Here is a 12,590-nt window from a genome sequence, read left to right as displayed (position 1 = left end):
TTACGTTAAATGTTTGGGAATCAGAGAAAGTGTCGAAGTCATCCAAGGGAAATGCAAAATGACAATAACTGTATATAAGGTAGACGAGATGGAACAAAATGTAAGTACAAACAAGAAGGTCAATTTAAAACCTTTTATATGCTAAGACAGATGGCTTATCTTCAGAGGAACTAAAACTCCGTGATGAGCTTCATAATGATAATGCTGATAAAGATGTAAGCACTAGGACAAAAAGAAGATAGGTAATTAAGAGATAGCGTGTTCCTTGTAGAGTGTAGTGTAGTAATGTAGTACAGCACAGTGTAGTAAGGTAGTACACATATACATTCCATTTCATACATTCCTGTAAGATTCCATTCCTGCTTTATCTCAGTAATCATTCTTGTTATTTTTCCAGCCGGATCTAGTTGTGTCAGAGTGAAAAGAGAACATCCTGACTGTTCTGTCCTAATCTTAGGTATTTTTGCGTAGAAATACTTCGTTATATGCCAATAGATCTTCTGTCATCGGAATTCCTTCGTACATCTAGGAATGATAGTGGAACGGTGAATCAATTCGATGGACAGAATAGAGGAATAACAGAAGAATGTAAGGGTGTTTGTGACTGTGTAGGAAGAGCAGGGAACAGATTGATTACAGTGGGCGATTTTAATTTTAAGGGAACTAATTGGTATTTGATGGATGGCGTGTGGGAAAGGAATTATTGGAGTAGACAGGTTTTGGAAATGCAACAGGAGAAATTACCTACACCAGTATTTTCTGGAACTCACCGGAGAGGCAGGGTGATCAAATATCGGTGCTGAGTTTGGTATTTACCCAGACAACAAACAGGAGTTTGATGATAAATATATGTAAATCATCAGTAGATATGAGTAGGTACTTGGTGGTGAGGTTGGATTATAATGATGTGAAGACTGTTGCTTGTGTTGGCAGCCCAAGAGAAAATCAAGAAAAAAAAATTTAACAGAATTGATTATAAGGAAATAAATAAACTCCCAGATGGTATGAAGTGGGAAAGGAATCTGGATGAAGATGCCGGGAATGTCCTTCCTATCTCGTGTGAATATTGTGAACCACATGAAAGTGCTAGACACGATGTGAAGACAAGGTTCAAGAAATAGCCTTGTTATGAAGAAAGTTTAAGATATCCTCTATGACAGTGGCTTATGAAAAGCGCAGATAAGCTAGAATTAATTATGTAAAGATTAAGAGGGAGGAGGAGAGAAGGAGTGAGGAAAAATTTGTAAATAAGATTAAGGATAATCCGAAAATGGTTCGTAGTTTCTCAAGCAAGTGAGTTCGTTAGAATGAAACAGTTGCTGGAATATTTTGGATATTATCAGGGAGAATCTAGAGGCAGAAGAGTAGATTTGCGAATTAATGAATGACAAATTTACGTCAGTGTTTACAAATGTGGTTACAGAGCCTCAGGAGGCGGGAGGTAATCGAATGGACAATGTTTTGATATAAACTTTCGTTTTTGAAGTTAGTGTGAAACACCTGAAAGAAATGAATGAGCTGAATCCTCATACACAAATACAAGCACATACACATGTACACATACAGACGAGTTAAGGCCCATTTATCATCCATGTCTCCAATACTTTCAAAATACGCAAAATGGGTTTTCCTCTGGACTTCGATCTGCTGTCAAAAAAAGGGGAAAGATTGTAGAGTAAAGACTGTACGATTCAACTTCCCTGTAGCCATCCTCGAAGCTCACGTGAAGTTGTGGTAAGGAGCAACGCGCTCCTGCCATTACCCTCCGTTATCTAGGAAAATGATACACATAGAATCCCTCTAAGAGCCACATCCGTCAGTTTCGTGCTGGCCAATCGTTTCAACTACTGAAGGTGAGAAGATGAAGGCTTTACACACATGTCTAGAGCCATCCATCTTTGTCAAACAGCCAATCACAGTCCATCACTTCCTCACTAACAAACCCGCTAAACCCACACCTTTTTAAACCCCCTTTACAGCCCACCACAAAGTGCCTCGTGCCGTTTACTAGTAGTGATGTTTATGCACGCGAGGTCTTGGGCGGGCGTGCGGTTGTGTTGGGGACGGGACGGGCACTGACTCCATCGCATCACGCCTCACTAACCCTACGCTATTAACCACCTCTTCAATGGCAGTTTGGAATCAATAAAAACAAATAGTACAAATTGAAATGATAGTCATTACCGGGAGTTTATGTCACTCGGGCTGGTCGGAAGGCCGCTGAAAGCTCATAAATTTTGGCTAAATGTCCGGGGTTTGGTCCTGCTCTGTGCTCGTCTTTAATACGTCGGTGGACCACGTGGGCCCCAGCGGTCGCCCAAACTCTGTTTCGTTCACCGGGGGATCACTTAAAGGTCAAACCTCACTGTAATAAACAGGCACTTGCGTGCTTCTCTGTCACTGGATATCTGTATGATAAAGGGAGTCACCTTTACATCATTTGAATTCTCGTATTCAAGGAACGCAGGGAGCTATAAAGGCGGGCCTCTTATCTCGAGCAGCGGACGAAGATTTACGAGACGGTCGGGTAACGGGGCAAAGTAATGGCCGTCCGCGTAACCTCTCATCTACCAGGTTCTCTGGACGGCCGCCAGGGGTGAACCCCAACTGATGAAGATGTCTCAGTACTCTCTTCGCCTCCCTCTCCTCCCTCATCATCCAATGCTTTTCCTCAAGTAATCCCCTTCTTCTTCACCTACTTTATTTATCCTGCTTCATCACTTCCCTCTCCTTCCTCATCATCTGCTGCTGCTGCCTCACCTGCTGTTTCCGTGTCTTTCGTTCCGTCTACGTCGTCTGTTTCCTTCTCAAATTTCTTCAGTAGATTGATGCCTACCTCTACCATCTCATCCGTTTATTCATACATTTCTTCGTGAATTCGACATACCTCTTTTTCCTAGTTGTCTGTCGTCGTTTTGAAATGTTTCTCTAATTCTAATATTGTTCTATTTCCATACAGTTGCCTTTGTTGATATTTCTTGTATCGAGTTTTGTATTTCACTTTTTTTCATACGTTTCCATGGTTTATATTATTGTTTTTTAACCATCCTGTTGAAAACATTTGAAAACTATTTTATTCATATTCAGGTTCACACATTTATATCTTTGTTATATTTTCCTGTAGCTTTACATTGAATACTTTAACATTTACTGTACACAGTTCTGATGGTTTCCCTTTATTCCTAATATATCTTTTCGGTCTTCTCTTCTCTGCGTCTTCACCTGTCTCCTGTTTTTCTTCTTATCTTTTATGTTACATAATTTTGTCGTAACGGCTTCCATTATCTCTCTTTATTTTATCTCTTTGATCAGACTTTAAACCAGAACTTAACTTTTCCACTCTCGACTTGTTATTTCCCCTTAGATGATTCCCCCTCTCTCTCATATCTGTTTATTCCTCTCTCCCTAATAGCGTCTCTTGTATATCTAATACATCATCATCCACGCTGACTCTTCCAAATCACTTCTACTTTATACAAAGTTATTTCAAAACACTGATTTATTCCCGCCTTTTCCTCCATTACGTTTTTGTCACTTCCGTTTATATATCGTCCCATTTCCTCTAGATTATCTTTACTACCTCTCCGTCCCCTCATTCCACTCCCACAATTTCATGGCGCATTATTTCCAGACATCTATTTTAGCTTTTTGTCATTTCCTCGGCCATTTTCATGGCAGTTTTCAGTACAGTCCATCCGCCTTGCTGATGTACACGTCGCTCAACACAAACACTACCAGAATCACATTACAAAAGCACATATAAAAACGCATTACTTTTGCAAGACGGAGGCGAGATATTTTGCGCTTGATCTCGATGATCTTTTTATGTGGGTTAAGATACTTCATATGGCAAGAGGTAAATGACTCCTCTGTGATGGACCATAATCAGTTGAAAGTAACTCTTCATTTACTGTATTGCTTCTGTGTTAATATGGTCATACTGTGTCAGATGAAAGAAGTTAAGACGAGAAAGTAGATATTCATGTTTAAAGTCCTTGAATATAAAACTGTGTTAGTTTTTTCCGATTAGAGTAAAGTGTTTGAAAGGTTATATGACTTAAGAAACACAGCTGTTGGTTAGAGAAGGGTTACGTGTGTTTGCTCCCAAAAGAGAAATTGGATATAAAGATTTATTCAGCTAAAATATTCCAGGTGAAGGTTGTTAGGTGGGTCGTCTCAAGATTCGCGCGCGCGCCAGACTCAGGCCTGGAGACTCTTCAACAATTTTTTGGTTTCCTGTTTGTTTACACTCCAGTAAGGGGATACATGCGACTTGGTCATCTTAAGCAACAAACAGTTTACACCAAGACCTGACTTATCAAACTGACTCAAATGGTCCGACGACAGCTGGAGGAAAAGTCTGTATTAGGTAGTGAGTCTGATTCTTCACGTTATGGGTCTGGCTTAGGTAATTAGTCCATTATATACGATATTTTTGGCCTAAGCATAAAGTCTAATATATAATGGAGTGAGGTAATAAGTCTAAATTAATTGATCTATATGGGACCCCTTTTGTGGTATGAGTGAGGTGATAATGTGTAGCAAGAAATACTCATGAACCTGATGGAAGTAATGATCCACATTATGTGAAAGTCTGATTCAAGAATCAATTTTTACCCAGGTAATAAAACTAAATAATTAAGTATGAATCGAACAGTGAGTGTGATTCGAGGCATAACTCGTTCTGAAGTTATGAGTTTAATTCAAGTAAGAAGCCCCGACTCAGATAATAAGTCTGTCTCAATTAATAAGTCTAATTCAAGTCATTAATCCGACACAAGTTATAAGTCCACAGCAGATAACAAATCTGACTCAGGTAATAAGTCTGACTGAGGTAGTAGGTCTGGTCTAATTAAGAAGGAAGGTTCAGGTACACCGCTTGCCCACAGTAATGAGGTAGTACCATCTTCTTGACAAATATAACACTTAGTGAACTGACCAGGTAATTTATACCAGATATCTATCGGACGTGTTCTGTCGCTTACCGGATAATGATAATGGACGAAGGGTCTCGAAATTAACATATTATCGTTCATATATAAGGAATGTCATGATTGAAATTGAATATACTCTATGTGTAACCCATCAAATGTATCAATTATTTAGTGAATCGCTCTGCCTCCTAATGTACAAAAGTATTAGATGTTAGCCATCCCATCAAACAGGTGTCGACCATCTCTGCTGTAACTGAAATGGTTTCACATGAGCCGCTTCATCGACTACCATGTTAACTTGTGAATCATAGCAGACTACATAGAGATATCACTAGAAATATGAACAACTCATAGCAGAACATCCGGGTCTGTAACCCTGGTGGAGTCACCAAAGGTGGAGTATTGTTCGTAGTTAAATAAAACCGATACATTAAGGTTATCAGGGGAGGTGTTTTACGTTTTCCGGGTTTAATTATTTCCCTAGAGCGTGGGGACAGAGTATGGGTGGCGGGGCTACTGGCTAATGGCCTCCCGGGCTATAAACTTAAGAACTACAGTTCCTGGAACGGGTTTGTGGCCGCTATCTGGCGTCCCGCGGGGGATACTGAGGGATACGAGAGGCTCGGCTGATGGGCGTAGGACAGGGGGTAGGGGCAGAGGAAACAGGGAGGAAGGATGGAAGTGTGGTCAAGAGAAGAGGTGTTAAGGGCGATGGAGGGAGCTGTAAAGGGATGAGAGTGGTAAGGAAGGAGTTGGAAGATGACTAAAGGGACGATATTGTTAACTATGGAGCAGAGAGAGGAGGCAAGAACTGGGGCAGGTTAGAACAAAATGTGAGGGATGTAAGAAGGGAGGGTTGTGAGAGGAATGAAGGTAAGGAACACGGACAGGGTGAAATAACAGTAAGACTGGATATGAGGAAAGAAAAGAGGTCTACTTGGGAATGTGGGTCTGAAGAGGTGCGGGGAGGATGTATGTTGTCCAAAAGAGACTAGCTCAGTCTGTCCTTTGTGTCCTCATCCTACACCAGCAGATACTCGGGTATCATGTGTCCTCATCCTACACCAGCAGATACTCGGGTATCATGTGTCCTCATCCTACACCAGCAGATACTCGGGTATCATGTGTCCTCATCCTACACCAGCATCAGCTGACTTGGATACCACGTATCCCTGAAGTTATGACTAAGACTAAAAGTTTAACCTTTTCTCTTAATATCGTTACTTTGATGCCCCAAACTTTTCTCTTGTGTTCGTGAATATGACTCATATTTCATTAAATGTATGAATATATTCAATCACGCGGCACCAAATACGAAATGTATATAACAAAAATCTTCTACACGGTTGATTAACTAGAACACACATGTCTTCATCTAGTAATCCAAGAACAACTTTCCAGATGTGTGATGGTCATGTCACTGATTCGTATCTCGTGCACTACAAACACCTTCCTGGAGAATAAATACAATAATCAATTAATAGACTGTGGTAAACTCTTAGCGTCATAAGCCATTGTTACAATATGAACGAAGACTTTTTGCACCCTAGTAATGGCTGAGATTGGCGACACGATATGAGTTTCAGAGCAACATGATTGGTGCTCTCTCTCTCTCTCTCTCTCTCTCTCTCTCTCTCTCTCTCTCTCTCTCTCTCTCTCTCTCTCTCTCTCTCTGTATATATATATATATATATATATATATATATATATATATATATATATATATATATATATATATATATATATATATATATATATATATTCCTTTATTTACGTATCTACAGAAATAAATGCATGATTCTCTGTCACATATGTTTTATCGTTCCTTCGCAAATTTGCAGTTTTCGCAAAAGACGAGAAGTGATGTGGGATGTGGGTTGAGTTCTGTTGATTTACAGATCCCTGCTTCTGGGATCGTCTGATGATGATTGACGAAGCAACGTCTCACATGTCAAGAGAGGTCAGCAGTAACAGCTGCCGTACTGGAGAGGGTCTGAAGAGGCTCATGCTATAGGTTAGCATAAAAACGTTATCCACAAGGTTAATGTGTGTTGTGGCTCGTTGCATAAGAGGGTCTGCGGCTCTTTCTTTGTCTGCTTTGAGAACACCGTCGGTGATGTTTAACTTGACGCGTTTGAGATTTTTCTTGCACCTCAAGAGGAAGGACTTCCGGCCCCCATTAATTTTACAACACGATGGTGCTCCACCACACTGGAGTCTAAACGTGAGTGGTTTTCTTAATCAGTGGGTCCTTGGCAAGTGGCCTGGAAGGGGTGGCCTAATTTCGTGGCCTCCTCGATCACCCGACGTTTTCCCTCTCGACTTTTTAATGGAGGAATATGTTAATGATGCGACGTACACGACAAAAGGTGAAGGAGATTCGCTTTCTTAAACACAGGACATCAAGAGCATCTCACACGGTCACGAATGTTGTAGGATACGAGGCCAGAAGTCCAGTTTCGTTGAGACATCAACTGAAGCTCTTAACGGTGTTTACACCGAGAACTTCCGGTCACGGACAACAAACTTGTTTGTTTTTCCAACTAATTTGATGAAGAAAAAGTTGTAACTTCATCCAACATAAAGTTAGTGACTGCTGAATTTTGGTCATTATTCTCTGACATCTTGAAATACACTTGTAAGAAATATGCTGGCAATACCAAGTGAAGCTGATACATTGTAATACTATCACGTATAACTGACTTCACGTTCATAAACATTGATTAACAATATTCCGCACATATCATCTCCAGAGTTTAACAACCTCAACAATACTGTTTAAAAATCTGACAACATAATTGATCATACCTTCTCCTCTTAATCTAAACGTAGACAGTATGTTTCGTTCTTGAATATAATGTTCAAGTGTACCCTTTCTCTCCTTCACAAAACATATATATTACATTTCTCCTCATCCTTCACAAACTTACTGCACCATGAGCGATGCAGAGTGATCAGTCTGAACAGTGTGCGTGGTGAGCAGTGAAGCGTTGTCATTCCTTAGCGAGGTAAATTGTGGAGATCATAGTGTTGCCAATCCTGTGTGGTTCACCGCAAAAGGACCATCCTAACCCAGAAGAGAAATTCCAACCTAGAATGTGTTTACGTGATTTTGCTAAACAGGATCTAAGAATATGGAAAGTTAAGTCTGGCTAGTTCTTAAAGTCACCTACGATACATTGCTCCCATAGCTATTGTTGATGTCATCTCCTCACCTCCTTTAAGATATATCTCGACGTGTCATCCATGTGTACCAATAGTTACTTCCTTCATATCTAGAGCTTGAGACGTTGTGCAGGTCACTCGTGAACCATGACAGTAGTCATCATTCATGACCATAACATTAGATTACCCACAGATCACCTGAAAGATTATTTTAGTCCCAAAATACAGAACAGAATTACAAGACTCACACAGCGGAAGAAAAGTTTTCCTCGTTGTAATGGAAATCCGTGTGGTGATTTCGTATCATATCCTTCAGAATAATGATGGCCCTGGCAGAGCGGAATCAGCAACGGAACGAAGGCAGGACTCCGCTGTGCCGATTAGATGCACCGATTAGAGTCATTAAAACTGTAATTGGGAGACTAGTTGTGGTTTAACTTGGTGCTCGCGAAGCCAGGGCTAAATACGGGTTGGGTCGGCTGGGTTGGGTGCAGATGTGGGATCCACAAGTGAGGGAACCGGAGCGTGGAGGGGCTGGCCAAGTTGTTACACAAGGAATTGCCATCTTTAAACCTGGCGGATGAATGTGTCAAGAGAGAAGTGTGCTCAAGTGGGTGTCTTTTTTTCAGACTAAATGGCGGTTAGATGGTCTGGTGTCTACTTCCTTCTAGTATTTTCGAGATAGTTACTAATTGCAGATAATTTTGACGGCATAGTGACCGTAACGTGATGTCGTAATTACAGTGGGACAATTTGGCATTAATGGTTATGCTTGTATTAAACATATATATATATATATATATATATATATATATATATATATATACAGAGAGAGAGAGAGGCAAGAACCATTGCAAGCCAGGTAGCAGTGTGCAGGGCAGTGACCAGCCAGGTAGTAGTGACCAGCCAGGTAGCAGTGACCAGCCAGGTGGCAGCGCGGGAGGCCGCGTAATTTAGCCTCCAGTATATTGCTCGCCAACTGGGCCGGAAGCGGTGGTTCCGGAGTGGGGGAGAAATAATACAGATGGCCTCCTATTTCCCCGCTGTTCGCATCTCGCCGTGTTGCGCCAGATTAACGACTTTCAGCGGTGCAATTCGAAGGTCTCATTTGCATATGATGTGGAAGTCTAATCGTATTTCGTTGCCTTCCGTGTAGTCACGCCGTAGATCTTCAGCTGCCGTGTTTTGTGGCGCAGGTACTGGAAGTGTGGTGTTGGATTAAGTGTCGGAAGAGTTGCAGGTTCTGAAGTAAGATACAGCATTCTGCATTAAGTCAGTTCGGGTAAAAGAGTAAGGTCGTGCTGAGTTAATCGTTTACAATTACCTTAGCCTCAGCTTCCTTCCATCTAATTTATTCTACTACCTTGTAGATATCATCATATTACTCCTGTCAATAAAACGTTTATATTGTTTTATGGTACTTGATAAACGCAGAGCACCAGATGACCCGGGGTTCATTTGTGTGCTTACATGTCGAGCCAAAGGTAAACCAGTTTCATGCAGATATTTTCGATGATCCTCTTCACGTAGCAGGAGCATATCAGCTAAACGTGACCTCATCTAACTTCGTCACTCCAGGTCACTGGGTCATCTAGAAATATAGATATGTCGCAACTTTTCAGACTATGAGGCGTCTGCTCCGGGACTCAGACTGCTAACACACCTGCCTCCTGATGTGTTTACTGTTATCATCGTGTGAGCCAAGTGATAATTCTTCCTAGATGATCAACTCTGATCATCACAAACATGTAGCAATAACGCATTTCCCTTTTCCTCCTCGCACGTCTGTCATTGTTATATATGATATTTTCTCTTCCACCATCATCGGCTGCAACTGGTATTAGTATCTTTACTCCGGTGAACAGTTTACTATGAAGATATATAATACATGTCTTAGGTTACTAATAGATAAACAAGTAACCAACTTTTGTAAGATTCGGATGATACGTATAGAGTAGTTAAAACTCTTCCACAGAGTTACTCGAACTCTTTGAAAGGAAAGTCAACAGCTTTAAAGATATAAGACACCTAAAAGCCTTTCAAACCATCGAGAAGACTGATGAGAGATTAAACACGTCCTGAGTGATAGATGGCGCGCCTGATCGACGTCGGCCGAGGACATCAGGGAGGTGAGTCGAAGACAGCCGGGAGGATGAGCCGAGGGCATGTTGGGAGGACGAGCCGAGGACAGCTGGGCAGCTGACGAGAGAGCCTGGAGCATCTCGACACCATGTTGCTTCCCACCTGTTGACGCAACCCAGTACCGTCTCCGTCAAGGTTACGCCACACCGCCACCTTCTCCGTCGGACATGGAGTCAATGACGATTCAGGTAGGTTCCTCCATCTTCAACGCTCCCGGGAAGAAACTCCTTTCGAATGATGATATTTTGTAAGGACGTATGAGGAGAAGTTTGCTATAGAAGTGGTCGTGTGATGAACGTTCATGAATCCCGGGAATAAGTCCTTATGGTCATAGTTGTGACAAAGAACAGTCGGCCAGAGAGACAAAGACCAGTTGCATTTTGTACAGATGATGTCGTGTAAAATCTGGTGTTGTGGAGTGAACGTAACGTCACCCAGATGACCACTGGAAGATGCTGCTGATTGATAATTCCCATATAAGGGTCGTCTATAAGTCGAGCGGACTGGGCTGATGGTTACGCCTGATACGGTGAGTCCACACATGCAAACATTACATAATGCATCGTCTAGTAATACCTCTCCTATATATGCATGAACGTACAACACAGATACGTTCATGTATGTACATGCAATCACCCTGAAACGCTTAAATATATGCAAACATAAACACAGCCACATCTACACACACACACACACACACACACACACACACACACACACACACACACACACACACATGAAAACAAACACTTGCACATACATACACTTACATGATGTAAACACACATATTTCACTCCTGCTAGCAACCCTGATATTTCTGTTCGTCTGAAAATCTATAGTGGAACATAACATCACTGTACAAACACAGTGATTCCTTTGGTGGGATTTATTTTCGTTCCTAATGTGTTGCCCTTTTAAAAAAGCAACATATATATAAGTAAGGTCAAACATACATTCTCAGTAACTCAGATTTGGCATCTCAACCAAAACATATAACTTGTCTGTAACTTGTGACTTTGCGCTCTAAGGGTGTAAAGTTTTCTGATAGATTTGATATCGTACATATATATATATATATATATATATATATATATATATATATATATATATATATATATATATATATATATATATATATATATTAGAGAGGGAGTTTGAGGAGGTCGTGTGACAATGATTGAATCGATAACACTCAGCAATGCAATACAACAATATTCAAATTTGTTATTGGTATTTTAACAAGAGGGAAGGGGAATTTCCCCTTATCCATGTCACGCGTGATTAATGAACCTCAGTGTTGTCCCCTCAGTCACCCCAGTGTCCCCTCAGCTGCCTCTCTCCTCTTTCCCCATAGGCACCCTACTCCTTATGTGTACCCTCAGTTATCTCCCTCTTCATGCGTCCCCTGAGCCACCTCGCTGTTCTCTCTCCAAAGGCAACTCTTATCCTGATGACTCCTCGTCACATCGTTCCTCTTGTGTCCCTTCTCTCATGCCAGTCGTGTGTTATCTACATTGCCGTCGTATCTATCAAGACTTTCAACCGGTCATATTTTCTTTAAGTCATCCTACACCTCCTCCGTCTCGTCTTTTAGAAGACCCTTGTGTTCTCTCAGTCGCCTCTCCTCCATGTGTACTCAGTTTTACCCTGTCTAGTGGTTCAGTTACACTCTCGTCTCTTGCTTCCATCATCTCATATACATCCCTCTTCCTGCAGCTCTGGTGTCATTCAACTAAATACTCCTTCGTCACGTCTGTCGCCTTATTGTCACTATGTCCTCTCAATCACTTTTATGCGTCTACCTAGCAATCTGGTCCATATTATTCCATCGTTCGTGCCTCGTCTGTCACTTGACTTCTGCGTAGTTTATCACTTCAGTGACGCCCAGTCTGTCATCCCACTTCTCTCAGCTGTTAGCTACACTGTTGTCTCTGTGACCTATTAGCCAACCAAATGCTTTGGTGTTCCTTCACTTTCTCAACTGGTTTTCATGTGTCGTCCATTCAGTCACACAATACATTCCTTTCGTATTCATTACCTACCATCCATGCATCCATGGTCATCTCACTTGCTCCTTTCATTATCGTATTTCATAAATTCTCTTGTCACCTGACTGTTGCGTCTTGTGGAAAGAAAAAAAAAAATGGTTTGTCCCAAGAGTTGTCCCAGTGCTGTGTCCCGTCAGCCTTCCCTGTTTTCCAGCGTATCCTTAATCACTCCTACTTCTGGGTCTCTTAATTCACCAGCCTTTTTGCCCCTTAACTAATACATCCCTGTGTTCAGCCTTCCCACTTCTGCGCTTCTTCAGTCCTCAACAGCACCACTAGCCAAGCAGTAACCTGTTCCTCC

Source organism: Panulirus ornatus, chromosome 24 (genome assembly GCF_036320965.1).
Source record: "Panulirus ornatus isolate Po-2019 chromosome 24, ASM3632096v1, whole genome shotgun sequence".
Lineage (NCBI taxonomy): Eukaryota > Metazoa > Arthropoda > Malacostraca > Decapoda > Palinuridae > Panulirus > Panulirus ornatus.
This window is presented reverse-complemented; position numbering follows the sequence as displayed.